This window comes from Polypterus senegalus, chromosome 5 (assembly GCF_016835505.1).
Source record: "Polypterus senegalus isolate Bchr_013 chromosome 5, ASM1683550v1, whole genome shotgun sequence".
Lineage (NCBI taxonomy): Eukaryota > Metazoa > Chordata > Cladistia > Polypteriformes > Polypteridae > Polypterus > Polypterus senegalus.
Window position 1 is genome coordinate 53078837 of NC_053158.1, and position 27096 is coordinate 53105932.

Genomic DNA, 27096 nt, shown 5'->3' on the forward strand with positions numbered 1-27096 from the left:
CAGTAATCAGAACTTTAAAATAAACTGATTGCATTTTATTTGCAGATTCGTTAATCCCCTACATCAAAGAGGAAAGAGTACAATCAACAAAAAATGGAAAAGTAATGTTACATCAGTTTAATTGGTGAGTTCACTTGAAATAGCTCCAGTGTTATAATAAGTTTGTTATAATATTAAGAATTGTGTCACTGTATCTGTTTTAGATCTTTTTATATGTATTTTTCATTATTTTTCTGTGTAACATGCCATAAAGAGCTGAGCCAGATTTAGCATAGAGTGTCAGCATTCAGAATTGCTGGACCAAGCAAAGCATAAAGACAGACAGGGACATCTGGAAGGCTGTGTTGTAAACCCTTAAAAGGACTAAGTGTCATTTGAACCGACTGTTTGATGTTCAGCACAAAATTGTCTGCCTTGTTTGGAAATGTAATGGGAGCTTGGTCGTGTAGAAAACAATATAAAAGAAGCTGGAACTTTGTAAACTTTGAGAAACTGAGTGGGTGATAGATATTGACCCCAAAAGCCACCTCCGTTGTGACAAAAAAAGCAGTTTCTACACGACCGAATCCCTGAAAAGAACTCTTTGGTGAAATGAAGCTGACTTGTTTCTCCTGTCTGTACAGCAACGTAAGCCACATTAAACAAGCTAAGTATATTCTGTCTTTTTTGTGATTTTGTTGCTGCCTATTGCTGAAAAGAGGGATAGTGTCATTATAATTTATAATTATTTAAATAAAGGTTTATTAAAACGCCGAAATATAAAAGAACATATTTCCAAGGAGCTAACAAACCCATCGGAATCTCCTAAGAGAAAGAATAAAGATAAAGTTTCTTCAAAAATCCAATTTGCACAAATTTGCAAATATGCAGTAGAGTGTAAAATAAGGTACGGATGAACAGTTTATTTAAATGTAGTTAATTTATTAAGCTAATTAACGATGTTGCATCTATGCTTGGTTTACTTGATCTTTGGATTTGAATACTATTTCTTTTTTTCTAAGGCATTTCCTGATCTTAGTTACTTTTATCCTTGGTTTTTAACAGTGTTCAGTATTGAAGGTAAAAGAAAAAGAACAAAGAAGTATGGGCAGACATATGTTGTGCGATTGTTTAAAAATTGTGGTCAAGCAACTACTCAAAATGCATGATAAAGTCACCAGTCGTATATGTGCTCAGACTGTTCAAGCACATTAGCTCCGATTGACATGACACAATGTTGGTGCTCAGATTATGAATGTTCATAACACCCAATGGACAGCTTTGCCCATTGACATTTTTCAATAAATTATCACCCATTCAAAAAAAACTATACAGCCACAGACTTCTCAAAATGTCAAAAAGGAAAAGAGCTGCACAACAATAGAGGAAAGAGCTGACTGTACTGTGCTCTGAAATTTCAGGAGAAAGGAAAGGGCATAACTGAACACGCAGATTGTTGGCAAGATGACAATACAGTCTATTTTGCAGAGAGAACCAGAGGCACATAATCTGTGTAATTTACCATTGTATGAGTTTATTTTTGGTTCTTACAATAAATGTTTACTAAGATACTTTTGTCAGTGGCCATTTTGTTGTATTTGTATTGCAATGTGATAGCTTTTTGAAATAAAAAAAGGGAAAATAAGTTTGACAATGACAATGTACAATGTACAACCACTATATTGTTATCATAGTTTTGCTACATGCACAGTCACTGCAGTCAATGCACAATAAATTTCAGAAAATATGATAGTGACATCAGCAAATTGGCTTTAGAGACTGTTCACACCACAAGACATTTGACTGAAATAACTGATGTGACAAAAAATTTTCCATACATACAACAACCCAATCATACGATCCAATCAGACATAGATAGATAGATAGATAGATAGATAGATAGATAGATAGATAGATAGATAGATAGATAGATACATTGCAAATAAAACAACAGATCAAACCCTGATCCAGCCTGCTATGAATTAGAGTTGCACATTTGAGGGAAGATCTTTTCCCATTATGTAATACTTAAACCGGGTAGAAGTAGAAACATTGACCTCATTAACTATAATTACAGAACTCTGTCTCATTTGTTGATGCCACTCCAAGATTCTAACTTTCAGTGACAGGTGGACAGAGAGAAATTCTGTGAGAGAAGATTATAACTCGGTAGCTTAGAGTTGCAGTTGGCTATAGCCAGTGGTTAAAAGGGACAGATTTCAAGACAAACTTAAAGACAACTGCTGAAGAAGATGAGTGCTACATTTTAACTAAGTCAATATATCCTGCCTTAATCTATACGTGTTCATCGTTCACTGTAAAAAAAGGCCAAGTCAAAAGATTTAAAGCATTCTCAGTTTTGGGCATAAGGAGTGCTGCTCCACTACAAACAACTGACACAGAATCAATAAAATTCAGAAGCTACTGGACATTACTGTCCTAAGCCAGCTGGGAATGAATACAGCAGCCTTGGTCAGGACAAATGCATTTTTATTTAATTTTGAAACTTTATTTTCACTGCAGAATAGTACAACAAATGCTAATTCTAATGATGCTTATGGACAAATTACTAACAGAGAAATAAAGTTATACAGCTAGGAAAAAAACAATAAAGATAACAAATAAAGAAAATACTACAGCTAAAATGTTTTTCGTTTATAAATAAAATGTATTATTATTATTATTATTTAATTGATGAATTAGTGTTTGTAACTGATAATCAAGTATTGGAGGTTTTGCATGTACTGTATATTTATGATTGCAAGAGGCCTGAAGTTTTGGCTTAGTATGAGGTCCATGCTTTGTTTTAGGAACTGGAATAATTTGTAGATGTATTGATGCTGAAATATTATTTTTTGTGATCATTTGAAATTATTATTATAGTTTAAGATCTAATTTTCAAATATTTAGATTTTTGATTGCCATTTGATTTTATCACATTTACACCATTTTGTGGACTTGTTTTGGTGTTGGCACCCATCTTGTTTGTTAGCAATGAGTCCAGAAGATGGAATATAGCTTGCCACTACAGTATTTCAAAAATTGAACAACCAGCAGATGAATGATAATTATAAACTGTTACCAGCAAATACTATAAGGATTGACAAATCTTTCTCTAAATTCAAAACATGAGACAAACATCACAGTCAAAATAAACTCTAGCCAGAATTCAATAACCAAGAATACTTTCAGACACTATCACAAATTTGTTTTTAGAGTCAATTCACCTTTAACCACAATCCTAACCTTTACATGGTTGCACTGATGATATTATTGTTCTGCCAAGAACTGAAAGCCAACAGACCATACAGGAAAATTAGAAAATGGATCAGAAGAAGAATTCAAAGTCAATAAATGAGTCTTATCAAAATCAGGAAAACAAGCCTATGAAACATATAAACCCAAAATATGGACAGAAATCAAAGTTGAGAAGTAGTTGTATGTTTGTTGCCAATAGGTTATATACACACTCTCTTCCAAATTCAACATCAGCCAGCTGTGGAACTTCTGGTACTGATATCAAAATAGATTAGCTATGGCGTTTTTCACCTGATCACTTCAAGACTTACAGTAAACAACACAAGTCGTATTATTGAACACTGTACCAAACATCAGGAGCTAAAAAGGAGAAGGGCTTCAAAATACTGTATATGTTTCAAGCTACATTCACCATTAAAAACTCGTGTCTACTATGAACTTACATGGGACAAATATGTGATTACATTAGGATTCTTAAAGAAAACAGAATTTCAATAACTCGTCATTAAACTTTATTCAAGGACAGGTGAATATGTATGTAAGTTTAATTCTGCAATGGTGCTGGACAAGTTATATCAGCCAGGGATAAGTCAAGAAAAGAATCACTTAGCATTACATAATAAATAACAAGAGAGCATATGAAAACAGCAACTCTACACAGTAGGACGCACTATTTCCAACTCGTATGGCAAAAGGCAAGCAGTCCTCTTAAGAATAGCGAGCCACCTTGGTCAAAGAGCAGAGAATCCATTCATTGTGGTGCTTGGCACTGATGCTAAAAAATCGAATGTCTCTGTCAGAGCCAGCAAAATGGTGAATGCCAAGCTGCTGCTTCATTGTAAGGGTCTCAATATGTTTCCTCAGCTGGAGGATCTACTCACTGAGAGACATGTTTTCATCAAGCTCTAGGTCAATAACTGCTGGATTTGAAGCCGAAGTGTAATTGTTGTCCTGAAGGATTTTATTATCCTCCGCCTCACCCTGTGTGTCGTCCTCTGCTAGTCGCTTTCTCCTCTCCCAAACTCCAAGTCTTGAAAGTGAAATGGAGAAATTGTTCCACTGAAATAATGCAGGAACCCCTCCCTTCTTCAACAGTTGCCACCCTGTCTTAGACTCTGGCTTGAGAAAATCCTTTTTTTAAAATGCCAGCTATAAACTCGGGTATGGGGACTAACTGTAAAGTTCTTTCTCCAGATATGGACAATCCATTTAGATTGGATTTCTGCACTGAAAGGCAAATGTATGAAGACTAAGTTCCTTGTTGTACTTACTACAATCTCAACATAAAGGTATGCAACAATGTTTGGTCATAGAGCTATCTGTACACTGAGACTTAAACTTTTCTTGGACAGTATCAACACTAAACAAATATCAAAACTGCAGTATGAACAATGGAAGTGACTGAATTGGCTCAGATTTCACCGAAAGTATGTCAGCACTACAGTGTGCATATAGTGAATTATCGTATATACTCACGTATAAGTCGGGTCTTGACACCCAAAAAATCAATTATAAAATCAGACCCTGACTTATACACCCATTCAAAAATGCGATACTTCCTTTTTTTTTTTACATCTTCTTGCTTCCTCCAATCTCGCACCAGTTTCTCAGACACGTCAAATTTTGTTGCAGCAGCACAGTTACCAATTTCTTTTGCCTCTTCAATGACTTTTAATTTAAAACCAGCTTCATATTTTCTTCTGATCGTACACTCCATCGTAGATAAAGGATGCTCTTACGATAAAGGTGTATGAGGGTGTGAGATACAAAAAACATACAACAGTGCAATCATCGCTTTGGAATAGTTCGGGTATTACCACGTGGTCACACAATACATAGAAAAAAAAAGGCAGTGTGCTCCGTGGTTACTCTCTCAGGTGGGTGTTAGCATATCAATCTCTTGGATCAATAGCGTGAGTTTTCCTCATTTGACTTATACGACCAACATTATAAAATACTAGAAGTTATATGGTAAAATCAAGTCAGGACTTATCTGCGAGGGAACTTAAACGCAGGAAACCTGAACCACTTTAAACAGCACAAAAAGTAGTCATACTTGGACAGTGAATGTACTGAGTAGCCGGTTTATATATTGTTGCTCCAATGATATCCTTTAACGTGACCTCCTGTTTTCATTATCTAGCAACCTGCAGTCTCTTCCTTGAACAAACAGTGGCACCCAAAAGAAAAACAAGATGAAATTGTAGTAAAATAAAAATAAATTATAATTATTTTAAATCATTCCATAACACAAATCCATGACAAAAATAACTGATAGTGAAATATTTATATTCAGAAATATGGAAAAAGGTTGAAGAAATATAGGAAAAAAATGAATTGAAAGCAGGAAAGTTACATATAAGCACAAATCACACACTCATTTCTTCATGATAATAAAAAAAAGAAAGGCTGTTATGATTAAAAACAAAACAATAAGTCAATCAAAGTGCAGAGAAGGAACATTTCACAAAAAAAACTATCGAATCAGAATCCCTGATATTCAGAATATTCAGAAAGAATAATTTGCACATTCAAAAAGATTTATTTCAATCATAAAAAATGTAAAGTTTCCAAAATTCAGTGGAACCTCGGTTTGCGAGTAACTTGGTTTATGAGTGTTTTGCAAGATGAGCTAAAATTTTTAATAAATTTTGACTTGATAAACGAGCGACGTCTTGCAATACGAGTAGTTTGGAGACGCTTTGTCTGCTGAGCGTCATGAGCTGATGGTTCTTCTCTCTCTCTCTCTCTCGCGGCGGGATTGTGGGCAATCATCTCCTATTGTCTGTCTGAGTCAGCATGCCTCACTCATATAGTCAACATCCGTACGAGCGTATATTGTTTACTACAGCTTTGTGACTGTGTGTGTGTGTGTGTGCGCATGCATGTGTGCTGTGACGTACGAGTCCCCGTCTTGCACCACCAGCTTTATTCAGCTTGAAACAGCAACAGCGCGGTTATTTATTGTAGCAGGATCTGCCACTCTCCTATACACAGACACAGCAGTCAGGCAGGGTCATTGCCAATCAGTACTGTGCCCTGTGCATTTATAATGTTCCTTGTTCCTTGTATCACCTACTGACGGCAGGCGCTTATAGCATGTCCACGTTCGTTCTGGATTCGATTTTTACAGCGAACTGCTACAGTGCTGGGAGACTGCGATTGCTTTGGGACGTTCTTCCGCATCTCGTCCCGTTGGGTGGATTCCCACAAAAATTTAGAAACTCACTCACACCAGCCATGATTCTTTTCAAGGGTAAAGTGCAGGTTAATTTGTTATATGTATTTTTACTTTATATTTTATATTAATCATTTTTATATGAATAGTTTTGAGTTGTGGAATGAATCATCTGAGTTTCCATTATTTCTTATGGGGAAATGCACTTTGATATACGAGTGCTTTGTACTGCGAGCACGTTTCCAGAACAAATTATGCTCGCAAACCAAGGTTCCACTGTAATAGTATTTTGTTGCTATCATGTGATATCAGAAAATTAAGTATCGTAATCCTATAAACCTAGAAGGTAATTAATGCAGCAATGAATTTCTTCCTGGTGTCCAAAAATTTAAATTTAAACAAATGTCCACTGTGGTAGGAGAAAGCTTTCCTAAAGACATTCAGGACAAAAGACTTTTTTAGTGTTTCCTTTCTGATTTTGAGTTTGGGTTGTATTCTGATTTTGTCAATTTTAGTTTTGTTTGGCTTCAAAGTATTTTTGACCTCTGCATGTACAGTATTTTTCAACCTTGATTCTTCTCTCCCTGTCCATCTTTCATTATTCTGTTTCTTCTTTTCTGCCTCCCCACCAGAACAGAAGCAGCATAGTAACTGTAATATTAACTCTCGTATTCAGCTGACCAGAATGTGTGGCCTACTTAATCATGTTATAGAAGGTGATAGATAATTGCTTCAAGAAAAAGATATTAACTTAGAAGACAGTCCAACCTTTCTGTTACTGTTGACAGAAGAAGAAGAAGAAGAAGAAGAAGAAGAAGAAGGGGAAAGTGTGTCCAGAGACAGGGGAGAAGAGGACAGTAAAGACAGTGGAACTGAGCGTAGGAACTTTGAATGTTTGCAGTATGACTGGTAAAGGGAGAGAGTTAGCAGATATGGAGAAAAGGAAGGTTGATATATTGTGCGTGCAAGACACTAGATGAAAGGGGAGTAAGGCCAGGTGTATTGGAGGAGGGTTTCGATTGTTCTACCATGCTGTGGATAGGAGAAGAAATGGGGTAGGGTTTATCCTGAAGGAACAGTATATCAAGAGTGTGTTGGAGATGAACAGAGTGGCAGACAGAGTGATGATTATGAAGCTGGAAATTAAAGGCGTAATAATGAATGTTGTTAGTGCATAAACCCCGCGAGTTGGGTGAGCTATGGATGAGATGGAAGATTTCTGGAGTAAGTTGCACACAAGCAGATTATACCCTATGCAGGAGGGTCAGTCTCAAGGAGAATGGAGACTGCAAAGTGGTGTCAGGGAAAAGCGCTGATAGGCAGCATAGGATGGTTGTCTGTAGGATGATGTTGGATATCAAGAAGAAGAGGAGAGTGAGGGCAGAGCCAAGGATTAAATGGTGAAAGCTGAAAAAGGAAGACTATACAGTGAAGTTCAGGGAGAAAGCAAGACAGGCAATGGGTGGAATTGAAGAGTTACCAGATAGCTGGGAACTATAGCAGAAGTGGTAAAGGAAACAACTAGAAGGGTGCATGGTGTGACATCTGGACAGAGGAAGGAGGACAAAGAAACCTAGTTGTGGAATGGAGAAGTACAGGAGAGTATACAAAGGAAGAAGTTGGCAAAGAAGAAGTGGGATAGTCAGAGAGATGCAGAAAGGAGACAGGAGTACAAGGATATAAGATGTAAGGTGAAGAGAGAGGTGGCGAAGGCTAAAGAAAAGGTGTATGATGAGTTTTATGAGAGGTTGAACACTAAAGAGGGAGAAAAGAACCTGTACCAATTGAGTAAACAGGGGGACCGAGCTGGGAAAGATGTGAAGCAAGTTAGAGTGATAAAGTACACAGTAACAGAGAGTATGGGAAAAGGAAATGAAGGAGTGCGTGCAGGCAGGGTGGAGTGGGTGGAGAAGAGTGTCTGGAGTGATTTGTGACAGATGGTAGTGAGATCAGTTAGGTTATATGGATTGGAGACAGTGGCACTGTCCAAAAAGCAGGAGACAGAGTCAGAGGTGGCAGAGTTAAAGATGTTAAGATTTGCATTGGGTGTGAGAAGGATGGACAGGATTAAAAATGAGTACATCAGAGGATTAACTCAGGTTGGACAGTTGGAAGACAAAGTCAGAGAGATGGACATGGGCAGAGGAGAGATGCTGGGTATATCAGGAAAAGGATATTAAGGAGCGCCCTGCCCGGGGTTTGTTTCCTGCCTTGCACACTGTGTTGGCTGGGATTGGCTCCAGCTGACCCCTGTGACTCTGTAGTTAGGATATAACGAGTTGGATAATGGATGGATGAATATTAAGGATGGAGGTTCACGTAAGAGGAAAATAGGAAGGCCTAAGAGAAGGTTTATGTATTTGGTGAGAGAGGACATGTAGATAGGGGAAGTATTGCAGCAAGATGCAGAGAACAGGAAGATATGGGAAAAGGTGATCCGCTGTGGCAACCCCTAATGGGAGCAGCCAAAAGAAGAAGAAGAAAAAGAGGAAAACATAAACCCTAGTCTACAAAACTGGGGAAAAGCATAAAGGTGTTGTAAGGACAAAACTGTAAAATTATTCTTATGCTCAAATCAGAAAATGACTGTTGGATGAACTACAATACTTGTGGGCAGGTATTAAGATTTTAAAAGATCATTCTGCAAAATTGTTAAAATTATGAGTGATGACCAGTGGGTGAGATAGGGTGTTAGGATGAAATGGAGGCACCAGATGGACGTGGGTTTCATTATTGGTGTTCCTCTTAGAGTGGATGTTATGAGGTCTAATCCTGGCTTGATTGAGGGGCTTGTCCATGACAGAAGAATGGTATCCTCTAAAAATGGAGAAACTCATCATTCTGAACTCCTTATTACAGAAATCAACCTCATCACTGCAGAGGCAGAACAGTGATGGAGGTAGACAGTTTTTAGTATGCCAGGGATGGAAGGAGATGTGGAGAAGGCAACTGTGTGAGTCATTTGGTTTGTGTTAGACAGTGGTTTTAAGTCCTGGACTCTTACTTCATCTTCCTAATTAAGACATCTGTTACATGTGGGATAGAGAAAGAAGAAGTACCATGCTCTGGTTGCCTGACTGTCCTCAAGTGTTCACAGTATTTACATTTAAATTAGCTTGTATTTTTAAGACCCTAACAACAACGTCACTTTTTTAATAGCAAAACGCTTAAATGTATCACTTAAAATTGGTATATCTTATAAATAAGGTCATCAGAGATTGTGACACAAACTAAATTTTCACATGGATGCAGTTCTAGTGGATACCATTTAAATGAACTGGCATTCCCTTCTCCTCTAGATTACGCAATTGGTCTATGCAGATTTCTTGTGATTTAAGAGCCAGGCTATCTCTGCCAAACCAGTTTTTGCATTCTCACTGGTAAAAATGCAAACGGCACAGACCAAACTTCTGAAATTTTATCTCACCTGATTGCCTAACAATAAACAACATTGTAAACATTGTGTATAAGGTTCAGAAAACATGACTCACAAGTGTAATAGCAACATGTGCCTGATGGGAGCTTATACACGGCTAGGTTAAGTTAAAAATATTAGAATTTATGAAAATAAGGAAAGAAGGCTTGCAATTAATATAACATAATCTTTTAATAAAGAAACTCTGGCAATTTAGAACATTTTTGGATTGGTTCTTGAAAGAGATAAATACCATGATAAACTTTAAATGCTGCCAACTCTCCAGTGATTTAAGCACTGGTTAAAAAAAAAAAAATCTCAGAATTTTAAATCAAAAGGTAAAAAGGTTTGGGGTTTCCTGTAGCTGATTAACTTAAAGTTACGACTAAATGCTTAAAAAGGTTCTTGGCAAACGAAATATCACAGATTATGTCAAACAGGGGGTAGATGTCTATAAAACATACAGTATAAAAACCAAAACTCAATTAGTGTGACATAATTATGGCCATGAAGTGTGTCTGATGCTGGGCAAAGCATTCATGCTGCATTGCAAACACTACAATATGGAGCGATTGCTGACAGATTAAAAACAGTATAGGCTCTCCAAAATATCTTTAGACACAAAAAAAGCAGTATTGCTAAGAAATCCCACTTGTGTGCTATGGTTTCGAGTTTCTTTGCAACCAATCTCCGTTTACAGACTTGAGTGGCTATGACACATAGTACTGTTCCTCGGATGTCTTGCCCATTCTTTTTGTACAGATAGAAAACAGAAGCTCTGTTCTTCTTGGTTGTGTTTGTGCAGCTCTTGGAATGATGGATTGTACCATGGCTTTATTTATTTATCTTAGACCACAATGAAGAATATAGCCAAACCTCAGCAATCAGTTGCAAACATCAGATTATGAATTATGAATCAGCAGCAGTTGGCAAAAGGGACACATTCTGCCTGAAGCAACCCTAGTCTGATTAGTAGGACTGTACACTTGCACTTGATTTCATCTTTACTGCTAATCATCTATCAGTTCAAGCAGGCAGAACAAAAATATCTGTGTTTCTTTCTCGTAAAACTGTCAAGCTGATAGACTGCTTTACATTTGTTCAAGACGTGATGCCTCTGTTTTGAGAATGGGCATAAATTGCATGAAAGTTTTATATTTGTTCCAAATTAAACATACATTTACAGAAAATGAAAAATGCATGAATGTGCTTGGATTCCCTCTTTTCTGCAAAATGAATGAAAGAAAGTGATCATTATTGCAACACTGCTCTACTATTTGAAATTTAATTTGCTTGACAAAACTATCTTTTTATTTACAATATTGTGCATTACTATTATTATTATTATTATTATTTATTCAGTAGATACCTTTATCAAAGGTGGCTTACAAAGCATGTTATAATACATGCAAGAGTGATTAGTGGGTGCAAACACTAAAAGCAATAGAAAACAAGATAAAAAAACTGAGCGAGATTAAGTTGTATAACTACTATATAACTATACCTGAAGCTAAACTAAGACAAAAAGCAGTTTCCTAAAGTCATTGGCAGTGCAAACGTAGTTATCCTGTAGATAAAATATTAAGCAGTCACAAAACATTTAATGAAAAGGTGTGCAGAATGGAGACTTCTTGAAGGTAAATATGGGGAGACCAAGGACTGGGGATACTGTGGAGCAGAACCATTCAGAAAGCCGTAAGTCAAGACAAGAATTTTAAACTGGATCAGTTTAGCAAAAGTAAGCCAATGAAGAGGGTGAAGGAGAGAAGAAATAGGAATGAACACGAGGAACTGAGAACACCAGTTGGGCAGATGCCAACTGAAGGAGCTGGAAAGGTTGGATAGCAGTTGAAAGAAGTCCTGGCAGCTGAAAAAGTTCCAAAAGTCCAGCTGAGAAAGAACCAGTGAATGAACGAGGTGTTGGGGGGCATAATTAGTGAGGAAGGATCAGATCCTCTGAGCATTAAGAAGAAAGAAACAACAGTGAATGAAAGTGAGTAGGCCAGAATCATGCAGAGATTCCTGAACGTGATGGATGTTGGACTGCTATAGACTACTATATCTTCTTGGTTGTTTGGCTAAACTTGCCTTCTTAAAATAAGCATAACATTTGGATGTTATATTTCTGAACGAAGAAAGAACAGACTAACAGGCAAGCATTAAAACTGAAAAAATATATATGCAGATATGTCAAAACAGTAATAGTTGAGATTACTTTTACTACCATGATAAATAGTTAAATTAATCAGTCAATTTAATTTTGTAAATTCTTATTTTCCAGCAGAATTATATTTTTACTTTTATTCATGCATCCATTTTATGAATTCACTTTATCCATCCCAGATTCATGAGGAGTGAGAGCCTACATCAACATGAATGAATAGGCATTGTCACACACGTGTACATGGGAGAAAGCTAGAAGGACCAAAAGAAGGTAATTCCATGCCAGGCCAGGGGGTGGCAGGGTGCAGTAAACCTTTCACTTTTATCTTTGCAGACCAGAGATGGGAAATTCTCCCTGATTCCGATGAGGCCACTTCCAGTTTCCAGCCAGACAACATCACTTCCGGTTCCGACCCTGAGGACGTCACTTCTAGTTCTGGGTCCCGATGACATCACTTCCGTCGACCTGTTTTAAAAGCTGATCAATCTCCACTTGGATTCAGTTCTGTCTTGGGCTCAATTCTGAACACAACTCTGTTCCATATTTGCCTTTTTGCTGCCAGGAATTAAGTACACGGGTGGCTGCTTCAACCCTTTTTTTCGTGTGTCAAAAAGGTTTACATGTCACAGCATGTATAAAACCCTTGTCGATCGCATAGCCCATAAAATACCTTAATTTAAACACACCACTTAAGATAATCTGTACAACTTTGAAATAAATGAGAAAACCAGAGTGCCTGAAAAATTCAAACTTGAACATGTGGAGAACATAAACACTCATAACACAGATGTTAGCCTGGAAAGCAAAGCTGGGCTTTCTGGAGTTGTGAGACCCCAGTGTTAACAACTGTGCACCTCCAATTTAATTCACTTCAGTTAGCTTTAAAGTATACTTTCCATAAAGTGTTACTATATTTTTATGCAAATAAAATATGATTTAAACAGAATACAAACTATAATTCATTACATATATTTATACAGATTTAGCAAACTTTATACATGTACACATTAATGAATTTCATGAAATGCTTCTTTATTCTAAGTCTCATAATCATAATAAAGTAAGTAAGTAAACAATTTAAAATAAATTGTAATATAAGCTACTGCAAGGTCAGTTAGCAGCTGATGACATTACTTGTCTTCTGTGCATCATTAGCCTTGGAAGCGTCTAAAATGTGGACGCTTTACCCTAATGCCACAGCTATAAGCTGTTAAAATGCTTTGTTTAGCACTTTCATGTTCAGATTTGCTGAAGAAATATGTCATGCAGCATGTTTTAAACAAACTTGGCATAGCTCTGCACACATGAATTAAATGGAGCAAAAATGAGCGGCGGAGACTGAACGCTTTTAATAAAATGCTGCATTGTAAGAAAGAAGAGAAAAGGCAAAAAACTTGATTCACTGCCACAATTCTAACATAAAATATTATAATTTAGGCGACATGCCAATCATTTGAGCTCTGTATGTGTAATGCAAGTCTAGGGAGTATGAGACACTGCAAACAGAGTAGAAGTGGAGATGCAGGACAGGATGTGCATCACGATGTAGTATAAGTCCAGACATTCCATATGTTTTCACCCATACTGGACTGAAACAGGTAGCTTTCCGAGTGTGTTGTGCCTGTGCCTTGTGAAGAAAGAATGATTCTTAGCCATTAAGTCTACATCCATAGAATTACATTTTCATTTAGAAACAGCTTTTGTTCATGAAAGTACTCTCTGTCCACGTGTGTGTTTTCACCTTGTTTACAAAAGCATCTCCACCTATACTAAAAACAACCAAAGACATATACGGCACAGCTGTTCATGGGCATGTGCCCACCAGCAGAAACAATAAGAGGTAGTGTCTTCCATGCTAGACATTTATCTGCAGCTTGTGTTTACACAAAGAGAACAGCAATAGTGAATACAAAAATCAAAAGAAAAGGATGGAAAACAAAGTAAGTCAAGAAGAGAATCTGTGACAGATTTGAGATGTTGAAGAAACAAATGCTCAGATATTTTTATTATTAAAAAGGTCACTGTCCCAGTTTGTAATTGTTTGCTAATGTTCTTAATAGTCTGAATTAAGTGCTGATTCCAATACAGCAATGTAAATAGTGAAATGGGCTGCAACAGACGTATTCACACCTGAAAAACTTTAAGAAATTCTTTACTATTATAGCACCATGGTAAACTCAAGTAGTCTCTGAACTCAAAAGTGACAGTTGTAAGGCAGATCAAAAATGGAAGAAAACTAAATTAACAGCTTACCGTAAAATTCTGAGGGCTCATGTAATTAAATACAACACAGCAGTTCAATCCTTCTTCTCTAAACTTATAAACAATAATGCAGGAAATCAGAATGCTGTGATCATCCGTTAAACCCAGCTCCATTCATGGAATGAATCCCAAATTAGAGGCTAAAATCTTTTTTAAAGAAAAACAAATAAGATATATTATAATACAGCCCTCTAAAAATAAACCTTCTTGAATCTTAACATACTCATTACAGTAACCTGAACTGCTTTACTACTACAGATTTACCTGAATTTCATAGAATAATTACTCACTGTCCACCTGTGTCCTTGATGCTATACTAGAAATGATTGCAAATGTTCATTTGATTGAACATTCTTCCAATTTTTTTAAAGACTAATGTCAGTAAATCCATGCTTAACAAAAATGACTTTAAGAGGTACTTCCTTCTGTCTTGGTGTCTGCAGTTTGTGTCCACTGTTATTCTCAGTCCAAACCAGATTATCTGAAAATGCAAGGTGAACCACAACAACTATGCAAATGGCCCACAGCTTTATTTATCTACAGTATAGTGCCAGACGACCCTGAGACTCCAAGCCCTTTGATTCTGTGTCTTAGTATCATTTCACAATGAAGTTCATTTATGAAAAAAATTAAATTTTAGTTAGTGGAAGCAATAATGCAATCATTTTTTTTTTCATCTGGCTTTACAAATTAAGCCAGAAGTAAAGAATCTATATATTATTATGGATTCAGAACTGAACTTCTATATCATAAATTAACCATATTAGTCAAACTGTACTATTTTATTTAAGAAACATGGCAAGAGTTAGATCTGTTATAAGATTTTAATATGCTAAAAAATGACTGCACACTTCTGTTTTTAGTCAAATAGATTTAGTATAAAGGATGCATGACATGACAGCCTAATAATATTGAAATGCATTTGCTGTAGCTAGCAAGAGTCTTACCTATAGTATATACCATTAAATATACTAAAAATGTTTAATAGTAGGAGTGCAATTATGCATTATGGATATTTGCACTACTAATGCATACAGTATGTTGCATTGGTGTCATGTATTTTGTGTTGTATATTTGTATTTACCTTGTTATGTATAAGGATGTGACTCCAAGAGAAATTCCTAGCAATTACGTTTGCCTGGAAATAAAGTTCTAAGTTCATATAAATCTCTGAACAATCTTGTTCAGTTTTGTATTTTGCGTTGTCTGTCCCCACTAAATTCCTTATCGGAATCTTAGAACCTCTAACATTAATTTGCATATAATTAGAGAAAAGCCTTTTGTTCTCATATACCAAAATTTTGGAATATTTTACTGATGGAGATACACCAGGGCAATAATGTGGAATATTACAAAAAAAAAAAAATTTTAATTCATTGTTTTAGTTTGGACTTTTCTTATTTTTTTGCCAATTGTAACGTTACATATAAACATCTATGTGTGGAAGTGTGTGTGTCTGTCCAGCCTGGAAGTGAGAGGTGGAGTTGGGGTAAGGGCTCCACCTCCAAGGATATGCAAGCAAGACCAGCACGTCGGCAAAACGAAACCTCTGAAGAAAGAATCACTCGCTTAGCCGCTAATACAGAAGCGAGGCGAGCACTTCAGCAAAATGGTATCCTTTTTACTTTTCCTCCCGCCGTTAATACACAAGCGAGGCGAGCACGTCAGCAAAACGAAACCTCCTAGGAGAGAGATGTCCAGAGTAGTTCCTTTCAATTACTTGACATCTCTATATTTCAATTTTTTTTCTGATGATTTCAATAGTTTTTAGGACCCCGGGCTTTTTACAGCACGGGCTTACCCAGCTAGTCAATTATAATAAGCACTGCAGTCGTCAATGCCCAATATTTTTCTATGTTTCCTTTTTACAGTTTTCTGTAATAGTTTTCTGATATAGATAATAATAAAAATAATAATACATTTTATTTATATAGTGCCTTTCCCATGCTCAAGGCACTTACAGAATATAAGAAAGAATGGCAGGGTATACAGTATATAGCATTGTACAAACCAAATAAATAAATAAAGAAGATTAAGGCAGTAAATTCAGAGAAAGCCTAACAGACAACTTAATTGATGGTCTAGCACACACACATACAGGTTACGTGAGCATCGTAGATACTACAACTTTTGAAGAGATTTGCTGCATCAAATCTTGCAGGACATGACATCATAATGATAATTAATAAGTTTATCCCATTTATGCTTTGTAGATTGCCATTTGGGGTTGGGGGATGGGTGGCCCAGGGTGTTAATGGTGGGGAACCCCTCTTTTTTTCCAGTTTTTGGAGTTTTAGTTTTCCTCTCCATAATAACCATTTGACCACAGCATTAGACTCTGAGCTTTAACATTACAACTGCATTTACTATGTAGTTAATAGTAATTTAAGTTATGCTTGATTCCTTTAGACACTCATATTCACTCCACACTCACTCCATGTTGTTTTATTAATTTATGTACTTGGAGCATTTATTTTGAATTAATTAATCCATTCATTCATCTGTTAATTTCTTTTTAATTGAACTTCTTTCTTTTAGTTTTTGTACTTTTTGTAAAAAAAATATGCTATATAAATAAATGTTAACACAGAAAATATTTTTAATTTTGCAGAATTCTTGAAACATTGAAAGGGTAATGAACTCTGGTTTGAGCAAAAGACTAGTTAAAACTCTCAGTGCTACCTCGTGAACACAGTGCCTTAATGCAGAGGGACAGGAGATGTCTAGCTGTTTTACTACAGTTCCCTCATGTTCAGTGATGCCAAAGTTAGAAAGAATTATATTGAAGGACAGATGTGTTAAGTGGTGCACAGCCATAAGCAAAGTCCTGTGAGGTGGGAGACCAACTGTCAAAACTGCAGCAAAAACCGTTCAGTTGATTAGGTAGAAAGGGATTAGTCTGTGTTGTGGGGATTTCCATCTGTCACCAGTAATCATTTTTAGCCTTTACAATCAGAGGAACAATCACTGGTGGAAAAAATGCTTTTCCAGCTTGTTCCTATCTGCGTTTAACATACTTAAGTTCCCTGTAAAGTTCATACTTTGTTTTTTTGTATTCAGACTTATCTCCACTTTAGGAAGCTTCCTCTTTATCTGGGTGTAACATTTTCAAGCAACAGTGACAAAACACTTTATTGTAATTCTTTAGTGTCATCATCAATAGGAAAATAAGTAGAAAATGTCATGTGTTAATAATATACTAAGAACAATTTGAGAAAATCCTTATTTGGAAAGATCACTTTGACCTGCTCTTCTCATTTGGTTTTCTAATTTTCCCATTACTGCTACACTCTAAATAGTGCAGCCAGAGGAAGAGGCTCATCCACAGGAGCCAGAAAAAATAGAAACTCTTGACAATGTCCACTTTCTTAACAACAACTTGTCCAAATTGTATGGACTTATTTATTATTTCTTCAAACCTCAGTAAACAATTCTCCATAAAAAATCCTAAGCAATGGTGTTGTATTCTAAGTGTGATACTACCTTGTCTATTATGCACACAATCATACATAAAATGAGTCCTTTAACTATTATTTTGCTTTGTAAGCTCATACTCAGTCTTAATGATCCTGTAAAAGTACTATGATTACTTCTGAAAAAGTCACAAATGGTTCTGCAATGAACAATTATTCAAATAGCTGGTATTTCTCATGCTGATTTCAAACAATCATTACAGTGTGATGAGTTTAGAGGCTCGTATCAGTTATTTGGTCTGTGAATCTGAAAGCACGTTTAAGAGCTTACCTGGGTCAACATGAGACTCCAGGAGTGAGACAGCAATGCGTAACCCAAGATCAATAATTTAAAAATCAATTTCAGTCAACAAGGCCCATTACTGGGGAGCAGCCACAGGTACTGGTGAATTTAAGCTACTTTAACAGTCTGGCATTAGATTAAACACTGGATGGGTAAGTCCACATTTTTTCTTTTGATCCAAATGTGGATGTAATGGATGTGTTACACAACAAATCGTTGAAGCTCAATAACACTGTTTTTGCATCTTCTAATATGGCTTTCTCATAGGGTTGTATACATTTTCTTATACTTACTGAACCTATAAAGTGGCACACTGACACAATAGTTAAGAAGGTAATTGTGTTTGATGCTTGCATATTGTCCCTGGGTTCTCATTTATTTCCTCAAAGGGACTTTGTGTATTAAATAAAAAACATATTGTTTAGTCTATTGACTTCTCATTACCCACGTATGTATGTGCCATACAGTCAGACATTTCTGATTGGCTTTCTTCTTCTTCTCCACTTCTGCTGTGTTTATTTTTTTGCTCCTTGCAAATCTAGTTTGGATTGAGAGGATTATGAATGTGAATGGATCTGGAATGAACTTACACTTTATGAACCTTGAACTAAAATGTATTATTTGTTATTGCTTCTGTGTATGTTTCTGCATTTATATCAAGGTATGTTCAATTTAGTCATTTCAAATAGTGAAGCAAAAATGTTTTTATTCTATAAACTGTAGTATTGATCTTACTTAAAGTTCACACAATCACACTTGCCTAGAACTGATGTTGACACCATCTACTGTATGTTCTTTCACCTCTGCTTTAATAAAATGGCAAATTATGAGGAAGCCCCAAGATCAATTATAGCATAAAGTTAGTCTTTGAAGCTGGTCCGTTAAAATTTGTTATACAATAAGCCAGTGCTAATCTGATTATGAACTATGAGCCATTAAATCTACTGTAAAAATGGACCGTGCAGTAGTTTTGAACTCAATACCAGGCAGAAATATGAACCACTCTTCTGTGAAACATTAAAGTCCCTTTGATGTTATATTTTTCTACACTGCATCAGAGAAATGATGCCATGAAGTATGTTTTTATTAGTCCAGCCACAGACTGAAATGTGTGATTTTACTATTAAAAAGACAGTTTTCCCAAAAGAATAGCAGTTGTTAAAATAACATTGGATTAAATCCTACTCAAAAGAAAGCAGCTCACAGACATGAGACGGCTCATACAGAAATTTCCACGTATATTAAACATTACTATCTCTTAATTCATTCTTTGCATATGTCAAAACATTGTCTTATAAAGACTTTTTTCAGTGTTGTATGTTATATTTTGTAAAAGAGTCTTATTATTGTCACTTAGTATTTCTTTTTTGCACATATATGCTTTGTTCCTTCATTCAAAGAAGAGTGAGAAATATACATTAAATGTCTTATACATAAATTGTTTTAGGAAGCCTCTATTATTAACTAAAGCTGAATTAAACTGAGCATGTAATAACTTCTATTTAATCCACATCAACAAATCTCTTGAGCAGTTCAGAACTGATGACTTATAAATATTACATGAGCTTTAAGGATATCATATTAACACCAAATTAAGTCTTCATTCAATTCTAGCTAGTGCTTTTCTCACTCTCCCATTTTTAATTTTGGCTTTTGTTTTGATCATTTCTTATCGTATAACTAACCTAATGGGCCTAGTAGTGTAGATTACTAGTGTAGCCAAGTGCTGATTGATCTTTTTTGCCTAGCTGAAGATCCTGAAGGGCACAAAGGACACTGTGGAATCCTCTGTTGGTGGTAAACTGGGTTGAAGTAAAGTCCTTGTTAGCAAGAATGTTGAATACAGAAGGTACAATATGGGCACTGAAACAGGTAAGTGGTTACAGATAACTGTTACATTTCTACTTACCCCAGTTTAGGAAAGAACCTAAGACGTTAGCTGGCAATCAGAAAGTTGCCAGTTCAATTCCCGTAAATGCCAAAAGGCACTCTGCTCTGTTGGGCCCTTGAGCAAGGCCCTTAACCTGCAATTGCTGAGCACTTTGAGTAGTGAGAAAAGCGCTATATAAATTCAAAGAATTATTATTATTATGTTAGGATTATCTATAAATGTTACTGGATCTTTTGATATCCCTCTCTTCAGGGACGGTTCTACTAAATAGGCAAACTAGGTGGTCACCTAGGGAAGCAAAGTCTTTAGGGGACAGCATGTTATCAACTCTAACAGATGTAGCCAATTGCAGGGAGCAGCACCCAACAATGTTCTTCAATCTACAATAATATACATAGCAAGTACTTTCAAGACTCCAAGGTGTGAGTGCAACAAGTGAGTCTTAGTGTGCAAATCTAAATTATAATTAGCCTCAGTACCGTAGAAGGGGTTTACTGATTTACGTAATCACTAAGATATTAACAGAATACAAAAAATATAAATTCTTAATGTGATTTCCTTAAAGATTCATCTTTGGGGCTTAGCAGCAGATAGTACCCCTAGTAACAAATCAATGGCACAATCATATTCTCTGTATTGGATGAGTCCATAATTATTAAGTACACCCATATACTTTTACATTGTATGGTAAGTCCTCTATTGAAAAACGTTGCAGTGTACATGAAGTTGTTATTTTTTAAGTGTTTTTCAAAACTTAAACATCCCCCAAATTCGATTTCTCCTGGCATCCAGTTATATCTGGGGCTATGTTTCCTTAACCAGGGATAAGCTAAAACAATTTGTGAAATGGTACTATTAAATAACATAAACTTTAACTTATATAAGCAGACAACCTATTGGTAGTTTTAAAATAGAGTGATGTATTCATTAAGACCTTGCCTGATAGGTTCACCATTTGCTTGTGTTGCAGTGGATTTTTTAAGTTACTTTGTTAAAGGTGTCTTATCTCACCAAATGATCTGCTCACTTGAAATCAATCAGTCAAGCCTGACATTTCAAATATATTTATTTATTTTCACATGCAGATATTTGGGAAATCAGTCAAACAAACTTCAGCCTGAGCTACACTCCCATCTTTCTGTAATAATTTTAGTATTATTTCAAAAATTGTCAGGTCATGAATTTCCACAGTACCTGCACATCACTCTAGAGGTTTCTTTCCTTTGTACTTAATGTTTTCTTTTAGTTGGTTTCTTTATCATTTAGAACCTAAGAGGTGATTTTGAATATTGTCAGTTCTAATTCCACATTCCTTCATAGAGAGCGTCTGATTCTTCTCCAATAAAAATGGCTTCTATGTTTATTAATTGTGAACAAACCCAATCCATTTTAGGGTCAGTCATTTTCTCAGGTCCAAATTTATGTGCTCTTACAATGGGAAGAAGCAAGCCAAAAAACAAAATGGTCATTGGATGAAACAGAATGCAAACCCATCAAACAATCAGGGGTTAAAAACACACAATCAAAAGGAATAACCAATATGAATTCCATTAATTTCAATAATACATTCCACAATAGATTCTACAAAAGCTAAAACACAAGGGTTTTACGAAAATATTCAGAAACGTGGTCACTGTTGGAAGCACTTTGCCATCTAAAACAGGATGGACATGATGACATCATCCATTATGTGACCTCTGTATCGTGTGAATAGCAAGAGGCATGGCGACCATAAACAGCAACCATGTGAAGACTGTGACAAAATGGAGCCCACCACACAAAAAACAAAATACAAAATGTTGTTGCCAGAAAAATTATTTTAAAACATAATCACCATTATTAACAACATTAACTCTCAAAATAAAAATTAAATTAAAACCTGGAGGTACAAAATTAAAATTTACAACATTAACATTGTCAAAATGTACAAAATGTCACATGAAATTTGAAAACAGCCCATCTTAAAACCTCAGAATCACTGCAAACAGATTATGACTATTGTCAAAAAGGTCATCTGGTTAATCTGGTGATGATCTTGTGTTTGTTATTTACTTTAGGTTATAACTACTTTTATTAGGATGCTGATCTTTTATCATTCTTGGAATTTATACCAATATTTACATTTTGATTGTATTTTTTTATTGTTTTATTTCTATTTATTTACACAGTCTGTTCTCTGGATATTCTGTTAATTTTCTTTGTAAATGTTGTCTTCAAAAATTTTTTGATTGGTCTAATTTTGTGGTATTTTTTTCTTGTTAGTGAAATTCTTGGCTTTGCCAACTATCACGATTTTTTGTAGTCACGATTCTGAGCATAATACAAGTAGACACATGGGCATCATAGGTAATAAGCTGATTAAACTGAGTGCTGAGAATGACTGAGCTATGATTGTGACATCCACCCCTCTTTAGACATCTCTTGTTGCTCTGCAGGCTGCATCAAGGTGTACTTGAAATGACTGTGAAGATGATCGAGTGTTAGCATTCATTGCTTCATTGTGGTTTGTAAAATGAAAACGACTATTAAGTAACTGGTTAGTAAGCGGTTAATTGAAATTTTAAATATCTTCACTGGCATACAAGAGTACATGGTCTATTTTTGCTATATTTATACATTAATTTACACACATTTTGTATTATTTAATATTGGAGGCTTTACAAGAATGGTTTAAATATGAATTGTAAGCTTTGACACAAGTTTCATTTCAAGGGAAGACTAAGATGAAGATGAAAACCATGTAAAGGACTCCTTTGTATATAAGTTTTGTTTTGCCTAAATGCTCCCATAATGTTGTAGTTGCAGAGAAAAGAAGGGATAAACAGGTGTGTAGGACATGTACAAATTGTTTATTAGTATATTTTTGTAAGAAATATTTGAATTAGAAAATAAAATGAACAGCCCCACCATGTCTTGCTGCTAGCTATCAGTCCTAATTATTTAATATCTTATAACCAATCTCTACTGCTTTTGGGATTGCTCTGGCAGCATAAAACAACAAGAGGCAATGCCTCCAAAATAATCCACAAAACAAATCTTATCCCAATACAACCCTGATCTCAGGAAAATGGAAAGCCTCTGAAAGCTATGGGTCAAAATTCAAAACAAGAAAAAGTCCCTAAAAACCTCAAATATATCTTACCAGAGGGACAACTGTGAAGACTCCGGTTGGAGAAGAGACAAGACCACAAATAAAATGAATAGAACAGTATTGGTAAAATAGCAAGACTCCAAAATATCAAAAAGGAGGCAAAATAATTAGCCTAAAAAGGCAATCTACTATGACTACATCCCAATGCGAATATAGAAATCAGTGTCTATAAACAGAATAAAAATTTCAGAAAATCCAGCTAGACAAAAGAGCTCAATACTTAGAACACATTTGAATGAACTACAGGGACTTGGTGTCCCATATATAAAGATTAGAAGCATTGCCTAAAAATGAGTTTACAATGACCCTGCCTCTTGGGGATCAACCCACAAAATACACAGAATGTGGCAGGACAAATATTTACCAGCTAAATAATCACACAATAAAATAATATGGGTAAATAATACACAAGACAAATAATAAAACTATTAACAAACTAAAATAATATTGCTATATAATACATAACAAGACAAATAATAAAAATACAAAACAATATGTGCATAAGCAAAAACATCAACAATGAACAATCAAAATTTAAAAGGTAACTGAAGCATAAGCCAGAAGAAGATCCTTGGCTTAAAATTGACTATTGTCATTCAGCTACTGGACATTTAGAATGCCAACCAGCTTTTGGGTCTTTTTCTAAACACTTGAGTCTGTCCCAGAAAGCAAGATTAGTGTGAAATCCAGTAAAGGTAAGTCGAGGTGCAAAGAAATTGGACTAATTCTGCTCCAGAAAACCTGGATTTAGACAAACCTGCATTTCTGGAATAGATTAAGACAGAATTGCATGATATGTGAGGCCAAGTATAACTTACTAATCCTGCTTTTTGGAACGGGCACAAGGTTTCCCTGTTAGAGAAAGAACATTTGATGAAACTCAGCCCAGATATTGGGGCAACCAATGCCCTTTAACTAACCTACAGCGAGCATGTCTAATGTGAAGAATTAACACTTTGATGTTGCAATAATTAAGAAGCAGAGCATTTAATCATAAGATCAAAGCCTGTAAATGTTCTGTCCGAAGTGCTGATCCCAGCTGTACTACATAAGAAGCAGAAAAAGACAACAAAATGTTGAAAATGTCATGCTGCTTTCTGAAAGAACAGGTGACGTCGAAGCTCAACTCCTTCATCAAATTCTGCTCTGTAAAATGTAATTTGATCCCAAACAGATATTATGACATGTCCAGAGAAATGTCTTCATGAACATTACTGTTTCATATCTGAAGCTTTAAACTATATGAGCAACATTATATTGCATGACATATTTTTTTTTTGTAAAGGACATATTGTAGATGCCACATTTATCATCCACACACACATATACACAAGTTCTCTTTCCAAGACAGATAGAAATAACCGCCATCAAAGAAGAATTCCAAAGAGTCACAGGTAGGGCAATAACTTTGAAACAACTGCACCTTTTCTGAGCAATAATAATTGATAATAGACTTACTGGTAGAACTTTAGAAGAACCGCACACGTTTTGACCATCTGTGGAGTCCTTTGCCTTTTAAAGAAACTCCTATGAAGAGTCTTGTCATCAACAGATACCCTTACCCAATATGCTTATTGATGCAGTTTCAATTTGGCGATCTGTAATGGAATAAAGTCATGATATTACTTCTGTATTGTATTGTAGTTTATTTGGCTGATGGCTTTTACGAATGAAGCACACATATGTATATAAAATACTGAGTATCAATGTGTTCTCTTATTCAAATAACAGAAGAGACCACTCATTTAATTATTGTACAAATCTTGAGGCCAAATATTCAGGGTCTCAGGACTGAACAAATTAATCATTAAAATAATGGGCACTGTGAGTCTTCTGTTGCAAATTTATACATAACAGTAATTAACTGTTAATGTTTGTCATCTCTAACAGAAACCACTACAACAGCTCTATGTATGCTGAACACTTAATTTTATGGGTCTAACATTTTTTCAAAGATATTGAAATTGCAAAGATGGAGTACAATGCTTATTTGAGTTCATGTAGCATTTCAAGTACAGTTATACCATCAGGGGTGTATTTTGCACAGAGCAACCATTTACCACACAAAGTTTATACGTATTTCACTGATTAACTGTTTTACACATTCACTCTGTTGGTGATATTCCCCAACATCATCTCTTTTTACATGGATGCTGTTGTTGTATTGCTCTTCTTTTGGATGATATGCCTGTAATCTTCATGTACTTTCATCATCACTTTTTGCTCAGCTTGTTCTCAGGTTGTTCTCCCTATTTTGGCTCAAGGATTATCTAATTTCTCTTTGTGCGACTCACCCCTGGACACAGATAAAGAACTTCAGCTAAAGACAAATGATTTGCACATGTTCCTGTTTCCATTGTTGGATGAGAGACCCTGATTCTGATGATGTGCTCACTTCTTGTACCTTAACAATTTATTGCTTTTATAAGTTAATTCAGTATTAAAAGTAAATACTATTTTCCATTAGTATTCAAGTGTTTGATTATGTGTTGCCTGTTTTTCTAAACTATTATTACTGCATATTTGGTAGACAGTGTTAATTAAGATGACTCACAAATTTAAGATACATCACAAGTGTTTGCATATATTTGTTTACAATATTACATTTGATGCACAAGAAAGCTAATTGACTTGGTAAAGGGGGTCTTTCTGCTGCTAAGAGGTGTGAACTGAAGTTATTACCTTCTGTTTTAAAGTCCAATACCATACCAGCTAGGTCATGCTGCCTAAGGAACAGTGTCTTAAAGCAAGAATATTTTTTGAATTGTAATCCATCCTAGATGTGACAATCTGAGTCTGTAAAGTATGCCTTGCAGAAAGCAGATTGCATTTTGATTTGGTTACACAAATGTGTCACACATTTTTCAGTAAATTTGCCTAATTACAGTGAACTTTTGGTCACTTCATTCTCCTTTGTATTCAAGTGTTTCTTTTCTGTCAGTTAAGTATTTTATTCACATTCTTTGGAAGTTTAGACCTGTTTTGTTAAACAGAGTAATTGACAACTGTAAGTAGTCATCCTGGATGATGACAAGTACAGTAATTGTGGGTTCCTAAATTCTACTATAAACAAAACTCAAAGGAGATACTTACAGTGCATTTTCTCATGGCTCTCTGACATTAATCACTCTCTGGGCCTCCAATTACTCAAGTACATCTTTGCTACATGACTTATTAATATTTGAAATAGTAGCTGATGTCTTCATAACAGCTCCCAGTGTTGTTGCTGAAATAGATTCCCTGTTGCCTTTTAAAGGTGACTGAATGAGATAACATAAAAACTTTCCAATTAATTTTGCAAATAAGTCATATTTGTTCAAAAGTTAAAGTTAACTTACACTTTTAAATAGTTCAAAAAATTTTTCAGGAACGCTCAAACAAAGTTTTTTTTGTTGTTTTTTTTTTGATAAAGTGGAATTTTTAAAAATAGAATAGCACTGCCCTGTCTTAATCCTTTTCATATTTGCTAATGTCAACCTGCTTCTTTCATCTTTCTTGGGCACCAATGAATTATGATACTGTCCAAGAGTAAGTAGAAGAACATCATATTTTTTTAAACATCTGGATATTGTGATTTATTTATTTATTCATTACTTGAGTTTTTCTCACCATTTTGGAGTCAATTTTGCCTTGTGGGTCTTCCATTTTTGACATATTGTTATAATTTCTGTTGGTAATCATGTGGATACAATTGTGACATCACACATGTAGGAAAGATGTTGTGCGGGGATTTCTGAACACAATATTTGATTGTTGTTTTGAACTATGACACATAGATATTATCTGTTTGAATTGTTGTCTTTTTCTAACAACTCTTCTGTTTTGCCCCTTTTCTCTCAGTCCTGTGGACTTGACATTTTTATATCTTGGCCATAATAAATATTACATCCTCCTAGAGAGATTTGTGATCAATAGATATCAATCCATTATTCAACTCACTATATCCTAACTACAGGGTCACAGGGGTCTTCTGGAGCCAATCCCAGCCAACACAGGGTGCAGGGCAGGAAACAAACCCTGGGCATAGCGCCAGCCCACCGCA

The 27096-nt window shown here is 35.5% G+C and overlaps 1 long non-coding RNA gene across 1 annotated transcript; it reads left to right on the forward strand.

The window, feature by feature from the left end:
- The first annotated feature begins 511 nt into the window (after window positions 1-511).
- LOC120530284 lies at window positions 512-25439 on the forward strand. The gene is made up of 4 exons (XR_005633936.1): window positions 512-627; window positions 12174-12264; window positions 19761-19884; window positions 25283-25439. It is a non-coding gene; the product is annotated as an uncharacterized LOC120530284 (long non-coding RNA).
- Window positions 25440-27096: the final 1657 nt, after the last annotated feature.